At 40.0% G+C, this 25,078-nt stretch overlaps 1 pseudogene; it reads right to left on the minus strand.

The window, feature by feature from the left end:
- Positions 1-21,450: 21,450 nt before the first annotated feature.
- LOC102117416 (serine/threonine-protein kinase PRP4 homolog pseudogene) lies at positions 21,451-22,542 on the minus strand (annotated as a pseudogene).
- Positions 22,543-25,078: the final 2,536 nt, after the last annotated feature.

A 25,078-nucleotide genomic window follows, 5' to 3' on the forward strand; every position in this document is an offset into this window, starting at 1 on the left:
GAGACGTTTAAGTCTGCTGAAGCTGCACCCACAACTGCCCCTTCCCCCAGGGGCTCTGTCCCAGGGAGATGGGGGTTTTATCTATAAGTCCCACTGGGGCTGTTGCCTTTTTTCAGAGATGCCCTGCCCAGAGAGGAGAAATCTAGAGAGGCAGTCTGGCCACAGTGGCCTTGGTGAGCTGCAGTGGGTTCCACCCAGTTCAAACTTCCTGGAGGCTTTGTTTACACTGTGAGGGTAAAACCACCTACTCAAACCTCAGCAATGGTGGATGCCGCTCCCCCAGCCAAGCTCGAGAGTCCCAGGTCAATCTCAGACTGCTGCTGTGCTGGCAGCAAGAATTTCAAGCCAGTGGATCTTAGTTTGCTGGGCTCCATGAGGGTGGGACCCACCGAGCCAGACCACTTGGCTCCCTGGCTTCAGCCCCCTTTGCAGGGGAGTGAATGGTTGTCTTGCTGCCGTTCCAGGCGCCACTGAGGTATGGGGAAAAAAAAAAAAAACTTCTGCAGCTAGTTCAGTGTCTGCCCAAACGGTTGCCCAGTTTTGTGCTTGAAACCCAGGGCCCAGGTGGTATAGGCACTGGAAGGAATCCCCCGGTCTGTGGGTTGCAAAGACCATGGGGAAATCACAGTACCTGGGCCAGAGTGCACGGTTCCCCAGGCTCAGTCCCTCATGGCTTCCCTTGGGTAAAGGAGAGAATTCCCCAGCCTCTTGCACTTCCCCGGTGAAGCGACACCCCACCCTGCTTCAGCTTGCCCTCCATGGGCTGCACCCACTGTCCAACCAGTCCCAGTGAGATGAACTGGGTACCTCATTTGGAAATGCAGAAATCACCAAAATTATCAAAAGTTTATTCTCTGTTTTTAGGGTTCAATTTATTTCTATAAAAATATCTTCTAAATTATATATTCACTTTCTCTTTATCTTGGTATCCACTGGATTTGCCAAAGTTCCAAAAAGCTGTAATAAATGTTTCCACTACAATATTGATTCTGTCAAATTTTTCTTATATTTTCTGAAGATTTTACTTCTAATATTTTTGTGCTATATTCATTGGTGCATAACTATTCGTGACAGTTATATTCCATTATGAGTCACAAGCTCTATCACTATACAGCATTTCTTTTTGACCTATTCAACACATTTGCCTTGAATTTTACTTTCCTGATATTAATACTGTGATCTTTCTATATTCTCTCTTGGGTTGTCTTAGCCCGTATGCCTCTGCCCCATCTTATAATTTCAACTTCCCATGTTTCTTTATTTTAAAGAATTTCATGTCTCTGAATCACTTTACTGAACTCAGTTTTGAATCTGTGAGTATAAAGAATCTGACTAAAGAATATTCTCTCAGAAGGGCACTGTGGCTCACACCTGTAGGAGGCCAAGGCAAGCAGATCACCTGAGGTCAGCAGTTCAAGAACAGCCTGGCCAACATGGTGAAACCCTGTCTGTACTAAAAATACTAAAATTATCCAGGTGTGGTGGCATGCGCCTGTAATCCCAGCTACTTGAGATGCTGAGGCAGGAGAATTGCTGGAATCTGGGAGTCACTTGCAGTGAGCCAAGATCATGCCATGGCACTTCAGCCTGGGCTGACAACAGCAAGACTCCATCTTAAAAAAAAAAAAGAATTTTCTCTCTTCAACAGTCACAATATAATTGAGTCTTAGAGAACTACATGTTTACTTAGTGTATATTCCTTTTTAATAACATCAATTCCCTATATATTTATAGCATTCTGTAGCCTGAAAATCACTTTCTTATCTATTGTCTCCTTGATTTTTGCAGCCACCTTTGAAGTAGAAAGGGCAAAGATTGTCATTCATCCTGATTCTGAGCATAAGGTAGTGTAATCTGCTCAAGTATTACAGTCATAGGTATAAATTAGCTCAGGTAGTTAAGGGACAAACCAACAATTCAATGTAAGGAAGGTGGTTCAGGACAAATATGCAGTTTGGGAGAGTGGAGCAACCCCTGGAGTGCTGTACTTTCTTCTGTTTTTCTAAGTAACAAAATTTGGCCTTTTATTTTAAAATAAAAAAGCTTTCATTGATTATACTATATGCTTTTTTAAAATTTTTTCTTTTTTATTATACTTTAAGTTCTAGGGTACATGGGCTCGAAGTGCAGGTTTGTTACATATGTATACATGTGCCATGTTGGTGTGCTGCACCCATTAACTCATTTACATTAGGTATATCTCCTAATGCTCTCCCTCCCCACTCCCTGCACCCCACAACAGGCCCCAGTGTGTGATGTTCCCCTTCCTGTGTCCAAGTGTTCTCATTGTTCAATTCCCACCTATGAGCGAGAACATGTGGTGTTTCGTTTTCTGTTCTTGCAATAGTTTGCTGAGAATGATGGTTCCAGACGCATCCATGTCCCTACAAAGGACATGAACTTATCCTTTTTTATGGCTGCATAATATTCCATGGTGTATATGTGCCACATTTTCTTAATCCAGTCTGTCATTGATGGACATTTGGGTTGGTTCCGAGTCTTTGCTATTGTGAATAGTGCCGCAGTAAACATACATGTGCATGTGTCTTTATAGCAGCATGATTTATAATCCTTTGGGTATATACCCAGTACGCAAAAGATATGAACAGACACTTCTCAAAAGAAGACATTTATGCAGCCAACAGATACATGAAAAAATGCTCATCATCACTAGCCATCAGAGAAATGCAAATCAAAACCACAATAGATACCATCTCACACCAGTTAGAATGGTGATTATTAAAAAGTCAGGAAACAACAGGTGCTGGAGAGGATGTAGAGAAATAGGAACACTTTTACACTGTTGGTGGGACTGTAAACTAGTTCAACGATTGTGGAAGACAGTGTGGCGATTCCTCAAGGATCTAGAACTAGAAATACAATTTGACCCAGCCATCCCATTACTGGATTATACTAGATACTAAACTATGTTAACCAGTGAGAATACAAAGTTGAATAAGGCATAAGGCATAATCCCTGTTTCATAGCACATAATAGTTCAATGGTTCTCAAATCTGGCTGATCATAAAAATTGACTAGAATTTTTTTTTAATTATGGTTCCTTTTGGTCCCCTTCCAAGTACACTCAACAATCTTGGGATTAAAATGCAAAAATTGTATGTTTTAAAACTCTACAGGCCCAGATGAATTGAGAACACTGACATTCTATTAAGTTGGTGAAAAATTAATTGTGGTTTTTGCCACTGAAAGTAATGGTAAAACCACAATTACTTTTGTACCAGCCTAACAGTAAAACAAAATTTTTGGCATATGTATCAATTTTTATAATATTTTGCTTATGTCATCTCATTTAATTCTCATAGCAACACAGTGAAGCAAGATTAGATTATATTCACTTTATAAATGTGAGAATTCTAAAGCAAAGTGGTTTCCCAAATCACAACCAGTGATTGATAAAGTATAGTCAGGAATTGCAATTCATTTCTCCCAGTCCTATGCTCCTTCCTCTTCACCTCCACTTCATAAAATCAAAGGAAGGAAAGCAGTTCATAGGTAAAGAGCAGAAGAGGAAAAAGAGAGAGTCCTATTCTTATTACTGAGGGCTTGGCCAAGAGCCTAGCACAGTGGCTGGCTTCCAATAGGAGCTCAATGAATTTTTCCATTTAACTAAGCTCCTATGTGTACTACCAATGGCAAAAGGCCAAGATAGGCTGATGTTGTAACTCCCAAGCCCAGAATCTCAGCCCTGGGATGATGTAAACCGTCAACCAGTGTTCACCAAATGTCAGACACTGTTAGTGTGACATCAAATGTATATAATCACATGCACACACACACACACACACACACAATTTAGTCCTCACAACAACTTTATGAAGTGGGAACCATTATCAACCCCAATTTATTGTCTAGGTGAGGAAGCTGAGAGACAGAAAAGTTAGTTAACTTGCCCAAAGTCACAAATACAACAAATGTTGGTTTTTGGTTTGTACCAGAGATCATGTTCTTAACAATTTCACCATAGAGCCACTTTGTACCATCCTGGATTTCCAGCCTTTGTCTCTGTCTAGAACTGAATTATGACTCTTTGTGTCCATATTTTTTTGCAGTTACACCATATTCTCTACAGCCCTAGAATCATTACTCAGCTGGGAAAATTATACCTTGCCACAGCCCCTGGGCATTGCCCTGATTTCAGCACACATTAGGCTATTTCACACATGTGGACAGGTTCTTACTTATGTGTGTCATGGTGCCTCTGCTTTTCTGCCTCAAGGATTTCTCCAAAACCATGGAAGTCTGCTCAGCCCTAATGCAAGTGTAGCCTGGAAGTTTGAAAATAGTGACATTTCCAGAGTCAAACCTGACCCAGAGATGGATGGCAGTTGATGGATAAATGCTCCAGGCTCATCGTTCTTCAGAGAGACAATTCTGAGGCATGGGCTACAGTTTTCTCAACCTTGGCAACATTGATATTTGGAGCTGGATTTTTGTTGTTGTTGTAGGGGTGGGGGCTGTCCTGTGCATCATAGGATGTTTAGCAGTATCCCTGGATGCTGTAGCATCTCCCAGTTATGACAACCCAAAATGCCCCCCACGCATTGTCAATGCCATCAGGAAAGAAAAACCACTCCCACTTAAGAGCCACTGAACAATACAGATTGACAGAGGGTCCCCAAAGGGATTGAGCTCCAGCTTCTCATAATAGTGGTCAATTCAGTGACACACTCTTAATATTGGAGGTAGGGCCTGGTGAGTGGTGTTTGTTTGAGTCATGGGGGCAGATTCTTCATGAACAGTATGGTGCCTGGTGCCATTTCCACAGAAATGAGGGAGTTCTCATGATGCATTCCCATGAGGTCGATCATTAAAAAGTCCTTTCCCTTCCCTTCCCTTCCCTTCCCTCCCCTCCCTTCCCTTCCCTTCCCTCCCCTCCCCTCACCCTCTCCTCCCCTCCCCTCCCTTCCCTCTCTTCCCTTCCCTTCCTCTCTGGCTATATAATGCTGGCTGTACTTTCCCTTCTGCCACGAATGGCAGCTTCCTGAGGTCCTCACCAGAAGGGGATGCTGGAGCCATGCTTCTTGTACAGCCTGCAGAACCATGAGCCAAATAAACTTCTTTTCTTTATAAGTTTCCCAGCCTAAGGTATTCCTTTATAGCAATGCAAAACGGAGTAAGACATCCTTTATTGGCTTTTTCCCTTCCCCCTCTTCTACTCCCTGGGTTACCTCTTAAGGAAACATCTCATCTAAGTCTTGCCTTAGGCTTTGTTTCCAGGGGACCCTAAATTCAGATAGTAGATATTAGCAAGCAGCTCTTAATCACATGCAAATATACCAATTGATGGAAATGGATGTCATTAACCTCCTAACAGTGCAGAAAGAGCTCACTTTTGGTTCCATCTGAAGCCTTCAGGCAGATCTTCATGGCCCACTGGAGACCTATAGGCAGAACCGTGGGCCTGGACAACAATTCTGTGCAAGAAGAAACTTGCTTAAATCCTCTCACGCTCCAATAGGTGGGTGAATGGTGCCACACAGCACACATGGAAGACATCTAGAATTATCTGCGCAGTTGCCTCAGGTCAAGAACAGTGATTCACAACTCATTTTGGATTTATCTGACCTAGAATCTCTGACAGTGAGGTCTGGACCTGTATATTTTTAATAAAATACCCTTAAGAAGTCCTAATGTATGGAACTACACATCCATTCTAACCTGTTGACTCAAAGGTCTGGGTTTGATGAGGCAAGTGACCCGCTCAAGGACCTAGGGAGAATAAGAGGCTGAAGAACAAGCACCAGACCCCAAGCCCTGACTCCCAGGCCTGACATATGGTAGCTATGTGGCAGCTCTGGACTCCTCACTGTCACTGCTCAATTCCAAGGGACTGGGACTGGGAAGATGGAGGAAGAGGGAAGAAAAGGCCCAGCTGTTGTCTTCTCTGGGAAACTTGCCTCAGAGAGAGCCCAAATGTTCTTGAACCTGAATGATTGAGGCCAAGGGTTTGCACAAAATGTTCTTGTTCAGGAAATGTAGATCATAAAGCATAGCACTGGGGGGTGGGGGAGTGTAATCCCTCATCCAGAGACCTAGATAAAGAAAATGATCTTAGGGAATATTTCATGAACCCAAGACCATACCACCCAGCAAGGAGCTGAATCAGGCATTCCCACGTTCACTGCAGCATTACTCACAATAGTCAAGATACAAAAACAACTGGCTGGGCACGGTGGCTCACGCCTGTAATCCCAGCACTTTGGGAGGCCGAGGCGGGTGGATCACCTGAGATCAGGAGTCCGAGACCAGCCTGACCAACACAGAGAAACCTCATCACTACTAAAAATACAAAAAGTAGGTGGGCATGGTGGCACATGCCTGTAATCCCAGCTACTCGGGAGGCTGAGGTGGGAGAATCACTGGAACCCAAGAGGTGGAGGCTGCAGTGAGCTGAGATCACGCCATTGCACTCCAACCTGGGCAACAAGAGCGAAACTTGTCTCAAAAAAAACAAAAACAAAAAGTAAGCGTCCATCAATGAAGGAATATATATTCACATAACGGAATATTTTTAACCTAAAAAAGAAAGAAATCCTGCCATTTGCCACAACATGGATGTACCTTGAGGATATCAAAAGTGAAGTAAGCCAGACACAGAAAGACAAATGCTTCATGACCTTACTTATATGTGAAATCTAAAAAAAAAAAAAACCAGCAAACTCATAGTAACAAAGAGTAAAAGGGTGATTGCCAGGACCTGGGAGATGGGAGAAAAAGGGAAATACTGGTCAAAGTATACAAACTTTCAGTTTTAAGATGAATAAGTTCTGGAGACCTAATGTACAGCACAGCAACTATAGTTATAATACTGTATTGTATACTTGAAATTTGCTAAGAGATCAGATCTTAAGTGTTCTCACCATACCAAAAATAAAATGGTAACCATGTGAGGTGATGTATGTTAATTGGCTTGATTATGGTAATCATTTCACAATGTATTCATATATCAAAACATCAGCCGGGTGTGGTGGCTTATGCATGTAATCCCAGCACTTTGGGAGGCTGAGCCAGGTGGATCACCTGAGACCAGGAGTTCAAGACCAGCCTGGCCAACATGGCGAAAACCCATCTCTACTAAAAACACAAAAAAAGTAGCCAGGCACTGTGGCAGATGCCTGTAATCCCAGCTACTTGGGAGGCTGAGGCAGGAAAATTGCTTGAACCCAGGAGGCAAAGGTTGCAGTGAGCCGAGATCAAGCCAATGTCCTACAGACTGGGTGACAGAGGGAGACTCCATCTCGAAAGAAAAGAAAAGAAAAGGAAAAGAAAAGAAAAGAAAAGAGAAAAGAAAAGAAAAGAAAGATCATATAAAACACATTTGTCAATCGTACCTCAATAAAGTTGGGAAAAAATATTTTAAATTTTAAAAAGTAAACACTTAAACAGGCAAATAAATAAACAATGGTCAAGCTTCAGACCCTTCCTCTTTTTCAGTATATCAGTTATGGTTTCCTGAATGCTAAGGGCTGTTTTCTAAGTCCCTAAGCAGATCCTGTTCAGTTTGGCCACATAGTAAGTATAGTTTGTTCTTTTTTTTGTTTTTTAAGCTGGAGTTCAACCATTCACCCTTATACGCTAGGTGTCCTCTGTTTAGGAAGATGCCAGAACAATGTTATGACAGAGTCTTGTATTTTTGCAATGATCTAGGTGGAAAGGGCTCAACAGACTAAAGCATGCCTTTCTTTAAGCAGATAAGGAAGCTGAGTCCCAGAGAGAGCAGGTGACTTGTGCATGGCACAGAGCCAGCCAGTGACAGAGGCAGCCCAAATTTCATGTCTCCTAGTGTCTTGTCCAGATTGCATCAGGAAGAATAAAGAGAAAGAGACAGAGAAAGCAGGCAGTAGAGCCAACTGACCTCTCAATTGTCTTCTGGCTCTGTCACCTCCCCCAAAGTTGGAGTCCAAGATTTCATAAATTGAAAAATACAAACACTTTCTTCAGTGAAAATTTAGTTGATGGCCGGGCGCAGTGGCTCACGCCTGTAATCCCAACACTTTGGGAGGCCAAGGCAGGAGGATCACCTGAGGTCGGGAGTTTGAGACCAGCCTGACCAACAGGGAGAAACTTCATCTCTATTAAAAGTACAAAATTAGCCGGGCGTGGTGGCGCATGCCTGTAATCCCAGCTACTGGAGAGGCTGAGGCAAGAGAATCACTTGAACCAGGGAGGTGGAGGTTGTGGTGAGCCGAGATTGTGCCATTGCACCCCAGCCTGGGCAACGAGAGTGAAACTCCATCTCAAAAAAGAAAAGAATTTAGTTGGTTTTCCTGTGGGATCAAACAGTACATACTTTGCATTTACTCAGAAAGTTATCCGGAACAATGAAAGCCCTGGTGTGATTTTGTTTCTCTGCTTCCTCTCCAAGTTTCCAGTTCAGTGGATCCATGAGGGCTATTTCCCACGTGTCCTTTGTGGGCTATTCTTAGCCTTTGCTGTGACCTGGACACACGTTTACAGCCCAAAGCAACTATGAATGTTTCCTGTTTTATTTCCAAAGCAAGTAGTCACTCTGCTGCTTCCCCCACCGCTAGTAATCACAGCCCTAGTTCACAGTGTTGTATTCTTGGTATCTAAAAACTAGAAAAACACCATTAATAAGGCCAGATGTGATTTTCCTAGCTAAGTAATGATTCTGGGGGTATGGAGAACATAGGGCCACTAAAGGAACAATTATAGATCAAAAACTTTTATAATTTAATTTTGATTATTGAGAGTTTATCTTCATTTCTATCATTCTGTTGTTGTTAAATTAGGTCACTGTGGGTAGAGCCTAAGCAATGGTATTTTTTAAAGTTTCCCAGAGTGCAGCCTCAGGGCGGGTAATGGGTTGCAATAGTATTTCCCAACTTGCCTGTAATTTTTAAAAAAGAAAATTACCTAGAGTGCTTGATAAATATACAGAAACCCAGGCCTCTCCCCTGATCACTGTTTCTGGAATCTGGGGCCCTGGAATCTGTGTCTCTAAGAAGTACTTCCAGATAATTCTTGTTATTTGGGAAAGTTGAGGATCTGGCAAGTTCGGAAAACACTGGGTGATAGCATAGACTTCTAAGCACACCCAAGAGAGCTGCTTTCCGGTAGCTTAGAAGACGTAATGAATGTTTCATCAGTTACAGAAGAAAACTCAGCCTTAGACTACAAGTTCCTCACCAGAATCCTCCTTCTCTATACAGGCAGGCCCCTAGATCCCTACACAGTGAGCAAAGATCTCATTTCTACCAGCTTTCTCATCTCTTCCCACACCTAGCCTGGCCTCTTCTACTCAACTCAACTCTCTTAAACTTGTCTGTCCTTCTGAGTTTAATTCCAGTCCCAGAAACCCTTCTCATACTGGCCTATGCTGACTTCTCCATCCTCTGAACTCCTTCATCCTGAGAGCTGTGCACAGTAATATCTGAGCTATATTCATTCTTCTGATTTGTTTAAAGATTCCACACCAGTGTCTTGCCTCCCTAGATTCAGAACTCCTTGGGGCAATACAACCACTGAAGGGAGAGCTGCAGGAGTGAATGTCACAGCCAAGCTCCATGAGAGCGGACTTTCTTCCCATGGTAATTCCAATGCTTAGTCCAGCATCTGGTGCACAAGTGCTTAACAAATATCCATCAAGTACATGAATAAAATGTCAAGCTATATGAACTAACTAGGTAAACTACATTTCAAGCTATAAATATTTCAGCACATATACAGAATTGAAATTATGATTTCAGAAACTAATCTAGATACAACTCATGACTTGGATTTGTCCTAGTTTCTCTGACGTGCAGTTCTCAAACTTTTTGGCTCCTTCACATTCTTGCAAATTATTGAGTATCTTAAAGAACTTTGTTTATGAGGGTTATGTCTATCAATATTGACTATATTAAGAATTGAAAATTCCAATTTTAAATAACTATAGTAAACTCATCATATGTTAATGGGTAATGCAAACAATGTACTTTTACGAAGAATAACTCTCTTTCCAAAACAAAATAATTTAGTAAGAAAACTGGCACTATTTTACATTTTTGCAAACCTCTTTAATGTTTGGCTTCATAGAAGTCAGCTGGATTCTCAGATCTGCTGCAGCATTTAACATGTTAACTGTATTATACTTTAGGTGGCCTCTGGGAAACTCCACTGTATACTTGTGAAAGAATGAGAGTGAAAAAGCCAGACAAAATCTTTGGGTTATTATGAAAGTAGTCTTGGCCACATGGACTCCCTAAATGGGTCTTAGGGATCCCCAGGGATGCACAGACACACTTTGAGAACTGTTGTTCTACACATTTCAGAATACAAGTTCTAGATGGGGTAGGTAAAATTAATCAAAGTCTTTGGTTTTCTGCTTTGAAAGAGATATATAAGGGTTTATCAGACTAGGATAAATCCTTGGATGTTAGAATGTTACGGCAGAGAAATTAGAATGTATATCCTCATGAAATGACATCATGGATGCTAAAATTCACAAATCATTTATCTTCATGAAACAGAATATTTATAGTAGCAGCACAAAACCTTAGACTCTGTAATGCTCCTTCTAATTTGTATCTTATCATTTTTCTGGATCTTTGGCTGTGCCTTTCAGATCAGCAGGTATTCTAGCAAAGAGACTACTAGTGACACATGATGGTAGAAAATGATCATTGTTCCTATCTCTTAGAGGTGTTATGAGGATTAAATAAATGCATATAAAGTGTTTAGAATAGTACCTGACACAGAGCAAATTGTCTTGGTTATTATATTATATGTCTTTTAAAGTTTCTTAAAAGCAACTAAAAAAGTAAATTTCTATGTTTGACTTCATTCCCCATAATTTAGTATGATTTATACAGACTTGTTTGTAGTAGTAATTTTAAGGCTGAATTCATTTAAAATAGTCCTCCCACAAAAGGACCGATTAATTGAGGTATCATTACAGAGTTGTCTTCTGACAAATCAAAACTAAGGCTTGAAAATCCATACTGCAAACAGACGATGGAGAACACTTCTTTCCCCCAAAGCTTTTGTGCATATAGTGGCAATCAGGCTTGCTCTAGAAACTGCTAAATGGCAATTAAATTTAAGTTGCCCCCTGGGTTAATTGTACACCAGGAGGAATTGTTAATGTTAAACATTTACTGAGTACTAATAGATTCAACAAGCACACACTGAACATTCACTACATATGAACCCCAGGAGGGAGGAGGATGCAAGCATAAACAAAAGTCCTGTCCTCAGGGCATGACAGAGAGCTCCACATATATGGAATAGTGATACAGGCAAGATGTCTCAAATACACAAACACAAACAGGAAAAAAGGTTGACAGAGGGAAAAAAGAAGGTCATTCTGACTTGAGGCATCTAGGAAGACTTTGCCAACATGGTAGTTTTTGAACTGACCATTGAAAAATGGGTGGGATTTCACCAAGGGGACTTGGGAGGAAGGAAAATAGAACTAGCAGAAAGCAGGATTGGGCATGGTCATTTGATATAATGAGAATAAAAGGCAACAGTGAAAAGAGTTGTTTGGAAATGAATGAAATGGGCTTACATGATAGGATAAGAAGTTCAGACTTGATTTAGCAAGCAAGAGGGCAGCCTGAGCAACAATGGGTACAAAACTGTGTCATCCACAGTTTGGTGTTTTGGTAACATTAACGTCACCTAGGGTCTGCAGGAAGAATGAAAAGGAAGGCACTAAGGTAAGAAAATCAGTGAGGAGGAGGCCATGGCAACAGTCCAAAGGGCGAAGTGATGGGGGCATTTGCAATGGAGATAAGAAAAAAGAATGAGACATTTATTTTAAAAGAATAATCCAGAAGATTGGAGGATGACTATTTAGTCAGTGAGTAACTATTCTGTGTTGGACCAAGGCTGTGTGTGTTTTTAGAGAAAGTTTTTCAGACATGTCCAAGAAGGTAAATTCGGAAAGTAGGTGTGAGAAAAATAAAGAACCCAGGATTACCTTATTCAGAGTAAAGGAATGAAGAAAGAAAAAACAATCCCACTAGAAAAATAATAAGGGCTCTTGCAAACCAACAAGAAAAATAAGCATACCAATTGACAAATCAGCCATGGACACGAGCTGCCAACTCACAAAAGAAGAACTAGAAATGGCCAAGCAACATGGGAAAAAATGCCCAGCTGAATTATAAAGCAAAAAATTAAAAATATAAGATCTCACTTTTGCCTGTAAGATTGGCAAAAAATATATAAAGATTGGTGAGGCAGACAATGTCAGTTGCCTATCCATCAGTATCCTTCCTTGCCAACAAAGCCCTAAATTTGGTTATCCAGGCTTTTTTAGTTTGCTTTGTTTTTCTAGGCGCCAGCCTAGCCCCAGCCCAGTAGGGAAGAATCTTGATTAGTCTGAACCAAAATTGGTGATTCCATTCTTCTTATCAGTGATTGACTTGGGAAAGGGGATATGTTCCAATTCTGGCTAAGATATGTAAGAGAAAGCCTCCCTGGAGAAAGATAAAGAAGGTTTGAGGAACAGTTCTTAGGTTTTATAAGAAGAACTCTAGGTATTGCAATACCCACTTTATTTGACCCTAGATATTGATGCATGAGGGTGCAAGGCCTGGAGCTGCTGCAGCTCTATTGAGAACATGAGGATACCCAACTGCTGAAAACTACAGAAAAGAAAAGTAGAAAGAATCTGGTATTTTATATGATTCACTAGTTGAATTAACCTATTCTGGAATCTCCCTGTCTTGGGATACCTTGTTATATAAGGATTTTTTTAAGTCTTATTATTTAAGCTACTTTTAAATTTGGATTCTTAGTTTCTTTTCTTATTATTTTAGGATCAGGGAATACACATATAGGTTTGTTACATGGGTAAATTGCATGTTGATGGGGTTTCGTGTACAAATGATTTCATCACCCAGGTGGTGAGCATAGTACCTGACAGGTAGTATCTCCCCTCAAGTAGGCCCCAGTGTCTATTGTTACCTTCTTTGTGTCCACGTATATTCAATGCTTAGCTCCCACTTATAAATGGCAACATGCAGTATTTCGTTTACTGGTTCTGTGTTAATGGATAATAGCCTCCAGCTGCATCCATGTTGTTGCAAAAATCATGATTTTGTTTTTTTATGGCTGTATAGTATTTCATGATATATATGTACTACGTTTTCTTTGTCCAGTCTGCCACTGATAGGCATCTAGAGTGAGTCCATGTCTTTGTTATTGTGAAAAGTGCTGCAATGAACATATGGGTGCACATGTCTTTTTAGTAGAACTATTTATATTCCTTTGGGTATATACTCAGTAATGGGTTTGCTGTATCAAATGGTAGTTTTGTTTTAAGTTCTTTGAGAGATCTCCAAACTGCTTCCCTGAACTAATTTACCTTCCTACCAGCAATGTATAAGTGTTTCCTTTTCTCTGCAACCTTGCCAGCATCTGCTATTTTTTGACTTTTTAATAATAGCCATTCTGACTGGTTTCAAGTAGTATCTCATTGTGGTTTTGGTTTGCGTTTCTCTAGTGATTAGTGATGCGGAGCATGTGGACTAGTTGTGAGAAAAATTTCTACCTATGCAGGACTACTTAATAAGTATTTGTTGAATTAATGAATCAATTAAAGAATGAATGGCTGAGGCCTAAAAGGATGACAATGCCTAGAAGGATTATAGACTTTGGGTTGGAAAGAATCTGGGGGATAGTATAGAGTTGGAGTATATTCAAGTTTACAAAAGGAAACAATGAAAAAATGGAAACTTGAGCAGATTTTGGACTTCCCCAGACCGGTCTCCACAAACTCCCCACCCTACTTTCCTCCAAGTTAGTTGCTCCAGAGGTCCTAGTTTCCATTTGGCACCAGCTGAGCTACAAAAATTTGCAGTCATGATATTTCCCCATGGGTCCCAAGATTGGCGACTTGCCTCAAAGACACTGAAGAGAAAACGGACCTCCACCCAAGAAAATTGAGCAGGTCCTCAAGAGAATCTCCTGCTGTGTTCTTCCCTGATTGTTGCAGCAGAACGAGGTGACAGAAATCCAGCTGGGAGTGTCCAGTAGAAGTGGCCCTCAGGGTTTCTTCTTTCATTGTATAAGTTATTTGTTCACACCAATTTGTTAAAAGCTGTGGATTCCACTGGTGAGATCATGAGCACATTCATTTTCTCCTCCCAGAAGAAACTTTTTCTTGTGTCATCCTCAGCATTCTCGCCAGATGAAGCATCTTTTCTGTTGTCATTACTGCATAATTACTCCTCTTGGATTCTGCAACTTGACATGAAATATTCTCTTTCTTACTGCCAAATTTAAAATTCATGTGTTAGCTAACTACTGAGAAAAAAAAAAAAAGGATCTTACCTTGTGTCATAAGTCAATATAAATCCTATGAGATTAAAAATTTAGGGTTAAAAAATAAGCCACAAAAGCAGTAAGAAAAGTATAAATGAGTATTCATAACACCTTATAGTAGTGTTGTAACTTCTAAATATGGCACTAAAGGTAGAAGCCATACAGGAAAAAAAAATGAATGGATTCAGCTATAAAAAAAAATTAAACTTCTGGAGTGAAAAACTGAAGACTGGGGGTCAGAAGTGAGGAGGTGATCAACTTGTCATTATGCACCTTTTCGTACTGCTTTTGTGACTATGGATTTCAAATCCACAATTTTTTAAATTTGAAATTATTTTCAAATGAAATAATCATGTGAAAAATGTAAACTTCCATAGTCAAAACAATAAAAGACAAATAATAGAGTAAAAAGGAAAATGCAACATCTATCATAGACATAGGTTACTACATTTAATATGTGAGGAGCTAATAAATATTAACAATGCCATGTAACCTTGTGTTCAGAAATGGTCTTGGCAGACAGACAAATCAAGTCAGCCCCAGTGCTCCTTCTTGCCAACTGTATGACTTGGGCCATGTTCTTTCCTTGCCTCCTTCCTTCTCTGCAAAATGAGGGAAATGTCCTCCATGGTATAATAAGAAAAATAACTGGTCTTTGTCCCAGTTGCTGGCACAGAGATCCTTAGAATCCTGGGAATTTCTTTAGTGATGAAGGTGGTTGGAGCAGTTTCTGTTCTATAAGGTGACCCTTGGTGGGCTCCTAGATAGCTTTGGGATGGGGGATGTTCACCAGGGAGACTCACCCTTGATTAAAAGATTGGAATTTTCAACCCAGCCTCCAGGGAGGGGAGAGGAGCCGGGGATTGAATCAACGGCCAATACATAATGATTTAATCAATCATGAGTACATAATAAAAACCTCCGTAAAAACTCATAAACAGTGGGGTTCTGAGAGCTTCCAAGTTGGTGAACACATCCACATTTCAGGGAAGTGGCACCCCACAACTCACGTGGACAGAGGCTCCTGCCATCTGGACCCTTCCAAACCTCATTCTATGAAGGTTTGGCTGCTGAATTGTGTCCTTAAAATAAATGAGTAACAGGCCAGGCATGGTGGCTCATGCCTGTAATCCTAGCACTTTGGGAGGCCAAGGCATGTGGATCGCTTGAGCTCAGGAGTTGGAGACCAGCCTGGGCAACATGGCAAAGCCCTCCACAAAAAATTAGCTGTGCATGGTGGTGTGCACCTATAGTCCCAGCTACCTGGGGAACTGAAATGGGAGGATCGCTTGATCCTCCTTGAGCCCAGGAAGCTGAGGCTACAGTGAGCCATGATCCTGTCACTGCACTCCAGCCTGGGTGACAAAGTGAGACTCTGTCTCAAAAAAAATTAAAATTAAATAAACCAGTAACAGTAAATAATGTGTTTTCTTAGGGGGAATATAGAAGGAAAAAAAACTACAATACACTGTTACAAAAGTATAGGAGAGAAAAAAAAAGTTTTAAAATAATAAAGTGCTTTCCTGAGTTCTGTGAGTCATTCTAGCAGATAACCAAACCTGAGGAGAGGGGTCATGGGAACCCCAGTTTATAGCCATTGGTCAGAAGTACAGATGGCCCAGTACTTGCAACTGCCATCTAAAATGGAGGCAGTCTTATGGGACTGAGCTCTTAAACCTTAGAGTCTGACACTAACTTCCGGGAGTTAGTGTCAGAATTAAATAGGATCATAGGACTCCCAGGTGGTGTCAGAGAGTAGAAGTGGTGTTGGAAAAGACACCACATACATAGTGTCAGGAGGAAGTAAGACCCCTCCTACTTTTTCACACAGTTACTATAAGGATAAGATAACAGGATTTAGCAAACAATGGGCCCCAGTATTAGTATTATCATTGCTACTAGGAAAAAAAAAAAACCACCAATTGGAACACGAACAAAGATGATTAATAGGTAATTCACAATAGAAGAAAAGCAAATGATCAAACAGCAGCTAGGATGTTCAATGTCATCAATCATTAAAGAACTGCATCTTAAAGTTAGATACCATTTTCTACTCATCTAATAATTGCCAAATATTAAAAATAATGGCAATGCCAGGTGCCAACAAGGAGTCACTTCAATGGGAGCGTAAATGGTATACTTCCTTAATGGCAAAGAGGCCATTTGTATCAAAAGTCATGAAAACTATATGTATGTCCTTTGACCTCACTATTTTATTTCTAGGAATACATCCTAAAAAGCAGAAGAAAAACATAAATTTGCACAAATATTAGCTGCAAAGATGCTCCTTATGGCATTACTCATACCAACAAAAGGAAAAAAATTGGAAGCCATCTAAAAACCCTATATCCAGGGAAATCATTAAATAGAATATGTTTTATCTTTAGTAGAATATCATGCAGCTATGAAAACAAAAATATTTAATGACAGGAAAGATTTTCATGATATAATAGGTGATTAAGGGAGGTTATAAAATAGTTTGTACAGTATTTGAAATTGCATATATTCATATTTGTTTGATGAAATGTAAGCAAATATGTCAAAATATTCAGTGTAGGTTGTCTCTAGGTGCAAATTTACAGGAGGTTGTACTTTGCTCCTTACTTATCTGTAAATTCTAAAGTATCTACAATAAACATGAATTACTTTTGACGTGATTGTTTAAACAATAAACTTTTTAATGCAATTTTATTACCCTATTATGAAGACTGAAAATCTATCAAGAAAATTTTCTCTAAAGTAGTCTAAGAAACTAAAAAAAATTATTCTAGTGGGCCTTCTCAGCCTACTCTCCGTTATTTTATTCACTAATTCATTTATTTATTCTTCCAATCTCTACACAACCATAGTGACTGGATTACAGACACAATTCCAGTGGGATTTCTGTCCCAGTGAGCTCCCAGGTTAGTGCAAATCTGAGAACTCAGGACAATAGAGGCAGGCAGAATCAAAGAAAGTCAACTGCTGGGAGGAAAAAGGTGAGCATATGGGGAAGACCACAGAGAACAGCCCAGCCTGAGCCTATTACAAGGAACAGCCAGTGTAGGAGCCAGACTGGTGGAGAAGAGCAGGTAGCAGAGGGCAGTCCAGGCAGAGGGCCCAGCTTGGACAAAAGCAAGACGACTTGAAAGTACAGGCACATGTTAATTGACATGGCCAGGACATGGGGTGACTTTAAGGGAATAGCTAAAGAAAGCTGGTTTGGTCAAGATCTGGTTTGGCATTTTTCTTAATTTGCAAAAAAAGAAGTAAGGAAGCCATGCAGAGTTCTTGCCACCCCATTCATATTTGATGATAGGGTGACCCTGATCGTTCTAAATATAGTAGACTGGCCCCTCTGCCCTGAGCTGATGGCCACAATGACTTCCACAAAAGAGCCAGGAAGCCTAAGAGGTCTGAATTTCAGTAGGAACTGGATGGGCCAGTTGTCCCCAGGGGTTCCTTCTTTCTTGTAAAGGTTAAAGGCATAAAACTTTCTCTCTTGTTAAACATTGTACACACCCCAGTGTCAGCCACTCAGCTGAAAAGAAAAAAACCACAAGTAGAATTTTTGGCAGAGCAGTATTGCATTGAATGAAGAACTGTTGCACAACACTCCTTCCTTACCCTCCCTCCTTACACAAATACACATTTTTACTTTGACGGGCGAGAAGGTCGGGGGGAGTGGGGAGATTAAAATTGGAACAAGAAATGAAAGTGGGCTGCGAGAAGAAATGTCTGAAATTTCTCAATCAAGAGGGAGAAGCATCTCCCAATAAGGACCAAACATCTGCAGATTCTTCCCGTCTGTTTCTCTTGAGGTTCATCCCTGTGGTCAGAACCCAAAGAATAACCTCCCTTGCCCTTCTGCATCTATCCTTTGACTGTCAATTATGTGCCAGGCACTGTGTCCAGCCAAGGATCTCTCCAGTAAGGACTCTGGGAAAATTCAGAGAAGAATTTCCAAAGCCTCCAGCTGCAAACAGTGGTTAGGTTACTAACCAGCACATTAACGATTCAAAAGTGATGCATGATAATCAAATCTACCCTTTACTCAGCTCTTACTATATACCAAGCATGGTGCTGGGTGGTCTACAAGTTTATCTCATTTAATCCTCACAACAATGCATGCATCAGGGTCTATTATTATTGTCCCTACTTTAAGATTTAAGAAAATCTGAAGCTGGGAAACATTAATCCCAGTTTATTCAAGGCTAGTGAGTGGCAGATCTAGGATAGTTATCACCTCCCCACCTCTGCTACCCCCCCTCCTCCATTCCAATCTGTTTTCTGGTCTGACTGAGCAATTGGTATTTTCCTGAAGGGACCAGGCATCTACTTCCTCTGAACCTTTGTTCAGGATATGGTTCTCACTCAGAGAGCCCTGCCCCTCTTCCCCCTGATTAGCTGGCAGTCACCCCTATCTCTTACCCATCAGCTCAACTGTAACTTCCTCCAGGAAACCCTCCTAGACCTCAAAGGCTTCAGATTACATTACATTCAGCACAGGGATCCCCTTGTCCTTCTCTGAAAGTAAAACAACCATGCTTATCTCTAGGCTTTTTGGACATGGTTTCCCTTCCACTTAAAATGATCTTCATTCACATGTACACACATGCACACACATATATACACACTTGTTCACATGTATGCACATAAACACCTCTTTCCTCTAATCCCACTCATCCTTCAGGTAGCATAAAAGTCAACAACTCTGAGAATCCTGGTCTGAACCATTCCCACAGCCCACCCCCTCAAGACGGAGGTGCCTCTGCTCCTCAGTCCTGCAGGACACAATGCTTGCTGTGAATCATACTCTTCACACCGTTTTGTCATTGTTTCCATGGCACAATTAAACTTTAGGGGAGCAAATGCCTCTTGCCTCAGAGCCAAGCACATAATAAGTACTCAATACTTACGTGCCCCAATGTCTTGACTTGGCTTTGGTTGATATTTTCATTGTAACCAGAGATCCCATGCTTCTATGACAAGAAATGAAGAATCCTGGAAGAATAAAAACAAATCCTTGCTATACGTGTTTTTGAGAACAAACCACATTGGGGTATGTAATATCATTTTTCCAAAGGTAAGAAGTAACTTGGAGTTGGGGAGGGGAAGCCATTAGTTAAGAGGAGGAAAGACTTTACTGAAAATCAAGGCTCTCATCCTACATCCCAACATTATGAAAATGAGTTAATTATTTGTAAGGAATTCTCACAAGATATACTTTCTTTTGTTTAAAGTGACATTTATTTAATTTAAGAGGTCTATATTCAGATAGGTCATTCCTACCTCTATTCTTATCTACTCCATTCCATTCCCGAAGCCTCATTTTGGTAAAAACTTACATAACTTCCTTTAGTATCTGTCCAGTGTTTCTTTAATGTAAATATAAGCATAAATTTATTTGTTGGTTCCCACCCAAACTCTTTTTTTTTTTCTTTTCTTAACTTTTATTTTAGGTTCAGGGGGTACATGTCCAGATGTGCTGTGGGTAAACTGTGTGTCACCAGGGTTTGATATACAAATGATTTCATCACCCACGTAGTGCGCATGGTATCCAATAGGTGGTATCCCTCATCAAGTAGGTCCCTGTGTCTATTGTTCCCTTCTTTTTTTCCTTGTTCACAAAATACTTTATTATCTAGTGGTGCATACTGAGAACATACAGAAATCTGCATGGCCCACTTCACATGCAGTAGAACAATCTTCACTTTACAAGAAGTGAGTGTCAACTGTTTTATGCAATAGACAACACTTTAAAGTCACATTCTTAAAGAAAAGCTTCATTTACAAAAGAAATAAAAAGTAAAGCAGCAATTACTGCTTTTAAAAAGTAGCTGCTTTGTTCAAGAGTGGAAGGTTTATGCTTGTATTGAAAGACAACATGATCACAGATAATGAAAACAATGAACACATGAAAACGCTTTTACCATAAAGCAGTACACTTTCAAAATGAGATACACATGGTTAAAAATTTCATTATGCTGTCTATCTAACCTTTAAATATGAGGACTTTCAGAATTAGGCCTCAACATTTGTAATTAGTAAATGAAAACTATGCAGTGTTTCTATGCCACTAGGAACTGTATTTTACAAAATGTATATAAAGTCTATAGCAAGTTGATTTTTAAAAAGCAAAGTTAATAAGAAACAGTACACTGAAGGCGCTCTATCCATTAAGTGCGTTCTCTTCCAATTTTAAATGTGATGAACAGGACAAAAATTGTAACTATGCCACAGTTGCAATGCCAAAAAAAAAAAAAGATCAATTATCACACATGCAAGTAATTCTGCCACAAAGCTAACATTCCCCATTTGTCAGTTGTTCCAATAAAATGACATCTTAAAACACCAGAGCTGTCAATGGTGTAGCTTACCTTCAGTGTACTGAATGCGGTACACAACCTGCTTTTTCTTTTTTTTTTCTTAGTTTTACTTTACTTGAAGTCTGGGATATATGTGCAGAACGTGCAGGTTTGTTACATAGGTATACATGTGCCATGGTAGTTTGCTGCACCTATCAACCTATCATCTAGGTTTTAAGCCCTGCATGCATTAGGTGTTTGTCCTAATGCTCTCCCTCCCTTTGTCCCCTACCCCAACAGCCCCGGTGTGTGATGTTCCCCTCCCTGTGTCCATGTGTTCTCATTGTTTAACTCCCACTTATGAGTTAGAACATGCGGTGTTTGGTTTTCTGTTCCTGTGTTATTTTGCTGAGAATGATGGCTTCCAGCTTCATCCACGTCCCTGCAAAGGACAAGAACTCATTCTTTTTTATGGCTGCATAGTATTCTGTGGTATATATGTGCCACATTTTCTTTAAGGAGACCATCCCTGCAGGCAGGCTCAAGAAGGAACAGACCCCTTTCGGCACTGAATACATCAACGGCATGCTGCACCTAGGAAAACATGAATATAAACAGCGTTTATGCTGGCCATTTTATCTGAAGACCAAAATGAAGCCAAGTCTGCTAAAAACAAATCAACCACCCAATATTACTACTCGTTTTATAACAGATGCTTTTGTCTTTCATGTGAACTGCAACCATATACATTAGCACTGTAATTTTCTTCAGTCTTGGCAATTTAAAACAGTTCTGTGGTGAAATTTCACATAAGACACAAAACAGATTAACATTTCTAAAAGAAATTCAAATATATCATGCTTCCTCAAATCTGCTGGAGAAATATTTATAAGTTTATATTCATTAATAAAGTGCTGTGAAATTTCTTCAGTCCCTGTATTTACTCAAACCCTTGGAGTTTCTTCATCTTGCTTAAATTTTGTCCTGGATGAAGGCATGCTGTAGGGCCTGGTTGATGCTAATTCATTTAGCTAGGCCCAACATTAGAATCTGGTCCAACAAGTCCTTTAGCTGGTATACTTTTTTACATCAGTCTTCAGGAAGTGTCTGGCACCCAATCAAGTCAGCCAATAGGTCCTTAGTTGGATTAATGGTGCTCATAACAATAACTTTCTCCCTGTCTGTTACTTTATCAACTTCTATGTACATGAAGTTGAGATTTTGATCAAAATGCTGATCTTTGAATGCACCTTTTGAATCATCGTATTTGGCATCTTTCCTTTGAGATTCATCACAAGCTTCAATATACAGTTATTAGTTTTGCCAGGAAATAAAATTTTTCCAGTATAGAGTCCATTTAAGGTGCAACTTACTGACCACATATGTATACCATAGTCACAGCTTTTACCTATAATGATTTCAACAGCACGATAAAATCTACTGACAAGATAAGGTATAACGTCATTATCCGCAACATGTGAAGCCAACCCCAGAGCACAAACTTTAAAATAGTTTCTGATGATTAACCAGGATATTGTCTGGCTTGTTGTCTACATGTAGGATATCGCATATTTTGAGGAATTTCAATGCCAGGAAAAACTGCTGACTATGGGATCTTACAGCTTTAATATGAAAACCAGTATCTTTATCATATTTTTTAACACCTCTTGTAAGTTTATACTGAGAGGCTCGAATATGAGACAGAGATATTTGTGATAGAAGCACCTGAAGAGTCGCAGACAATGAAGTTTGTCATCAGGATCGGCATCAAATTCTTTCAAGAATTTATGTTTCTTATGTTTACTTCTGTGTTTATACTTTTTTTACTTATTTTGTTCTTATTTTGAGATTGGTCTTCTGATACTTCTCCATTTTCTTCATGTATACTCTTTTCAGAATTATCAGCATCTTCCATCTCCGGCTGTTCCCACAGCGTCTGGGTCTCCGCCGGGGCCATCTTGAACTTCCTGACTCTGCCGCCACTGTGATGGTGGCTTCCTGGACCGTGAAAGGCAGTGGAAATGGAAGAAGGAAAAGAGCTGCCGCACATGTGCCTCTTGTTCCCTTTTTAGTGTTCATGTGTACTCAATGTTTAGCTCCCACTTTTGAATGAGAACAGGCAGTATTTGGTTTTCTGTTCTGCATTAATTCACTTAGGATCATAGCTTCCAGCTGCATCCATGTTGCTGCAAAGACCATGATTTTGTTTTTTATGGCTTCATAGTATTCCATGGTGTATATGCACTACATTTTCTTTATCCAATCTAGGTTGAGTCCATGTCTTTGCTATTGTGAATAGTATTGCAATAAATATACGGGTGCATGTGTCTTTTTGGTAGAATGATTTATTTTCCTTTGGGTATATACCCAGTAATAGGATTGTTGGGTCAAATGGTAGTTCTTAGTTCTTTGAGAAATCTCCAAACTGCTTTCCACAGTGACTGAATTAATTTGCATTCCCACCAGCAGGGTATAATTGTTCCCTTTTCTCCTCAACCTTGCTAACATTGTTGTTTCTTGACTTTTTAATACTCGTCATTCTGACTGGTGTGAGATGGTATCTCATTGTGGTTTTGATTTGCATTTCTCTAATGATCAATGTTGTTGAGCATTTTTTCATATACTTGTTGCCACATGTATGTCTTCTTTTGAGAAGTGTCTGTTCATGTCCTTTGCCCATTTTTTAAAGAGGTTGCTTGTTCTTCACTTGTTGATTTAAGTTCCTTATAGACTCTGAATATTAGACTTTGTCAGATGCATACTTTGCGAATGTTTTCTCCCATTTTGTAGGTTGACTGTTTATTCTGTTGATAGTTTATTTTGCTGTGCAGAAGCTCTTTAGTTTAATTTGACCTCACTTGTCTGTATTTGCTTTTGTTGCAGCTGCCTTTGGAGACTTCATCATGAAATCTTTGTCAAGGCCTATGTCCAGAATAGTAATTTTTAGGTTTTCTTTTATGGTCTTTATAATTTTAGGTCTTATATTTAAGTCTCTAATCTATTTCGAGTTGATATTTATGTATGTGGTAAAAGGAAGGAGCTTGGTTTCAATCTTCTGCATATGGCTAGCCAGTTATCACAGCACCATTTAATCAATAGAGAGTCCTTTCCCATTGCTTGTTGTTGTCGGCTTTCCCAAAGATCAGATGGTTGTAGATGTGTAGCTTTATTTCTGGGTTCTCTAACCTGTTTTATTCGTCTATGTGTCTGTTTTTATAACAGTTCTATGCTGTTTTGCTTACTGTAACCTTGTAGTATAAAGTCGGGTAGTGTGATGCCTCCAGCTTTGTTTTTTTACTTACGATTGCTTTGACTATTCAGGCTTTTTTTATTCCATATAAATCTTAGAATTGTTTTTTCTAATTCTGTGAAAAATGATTTGGTAGTTTGATACAAATAGCATTGAATCTGTATATTGCTTTAGGATGTATGGCTATGGTTTTTTGGTTTTTGTTTTTTGTTTTTTGAGACATAGTCTTGCTCTATCACCAGGCTGGAGTGCAGAGGCACAACCTCGGCTCACTGCAACCTCCACCTCCTGAGTTCAAGAGGTTCTCCTGTCTCAGCCTCTCAAGGAGTTGGGATTACAGGTGTGTGCCACCACCCCCAGCTAATTTTTTGTATTTTTAGTAGAGAGGGGGTTTCACCATGTTAGCCAGGATGGTTTCAATTTCCTGATCTCGTGATCCACCCGCCTCGGCCTCCCAAAGTGCTGGGATTACAGGCATGTGCCACCCTGCCCAGCCGGCCATTTTAACATTGATTCTTCCTATCTATGAGCACGAACCATTTCTTCATTTGTTTGTGTCATCTCTGATTTCTTTCAGTGGTGTTATGTAATTCTTGTAGGATATTTCACCTCCTTCTTTTAGCTGTATTCCCAGGTATTATTCTTTTATGGCTATTGTGAATGGGATTGCATTTTTTATTTGACTCTCAGGTTGGACATTATTTGTGTATAGAAATGCTACTGATTTTTGTGCATTGATTTTGTATCCTGAAACTTCAGTGAAGTTGTTTATCCATTCCAGGAGCCTTTGGGCAGAGGCTATAGGGTTTTATAGGTATAATAGCATCTGTGAAGAGAAATAGTTTGACTTCCTCTCTTCCTATTTGGATGACTTTTATTTCGTTCTCTTGCCTGATTTCTCTGGCTGGGACTTCTAGTACTATGTAAATAGGAATGGTGAAAGTGGGCATCCTTGTCTTGTTCTAGTTCTCAAGGAGAATGCTTCCAGTTATTGCCCATTCAGTAGGATGTTGGCTGTGGGTTTGTCATAGATGGCTTTTTTTCTTTTGAGATATGTTTCTTCCATTTTTAGTTTGTCGAGGAATTTTAGTATGAAGAGATGTTGAATTTTATCAAAAGCCTTGTTGTTTTTAGCCTTGTTTATATAATGAATCACATTTAGTGATTTGCATATGTTAAACCCAACTTGCATCCCAGGAATAAAGCCTACTTGTTTGTGGCCAATTAGCTGTTTGATGTGCTT

The sequence above is a fragment of the Macaca fascicularis genome, chromosome 15 (genome assembly GCF_037993035.2).
Source record: "Macaca fascicularis isolate 582-1 chromosome 15, T2T-MFA8v1.1".
Taxonomy (NCBI): Eukaryota; Metazoa; Chordata; class Mammalia; order Primates; family Cercopithecidae; genus Macaca; species Macaca fascicularis.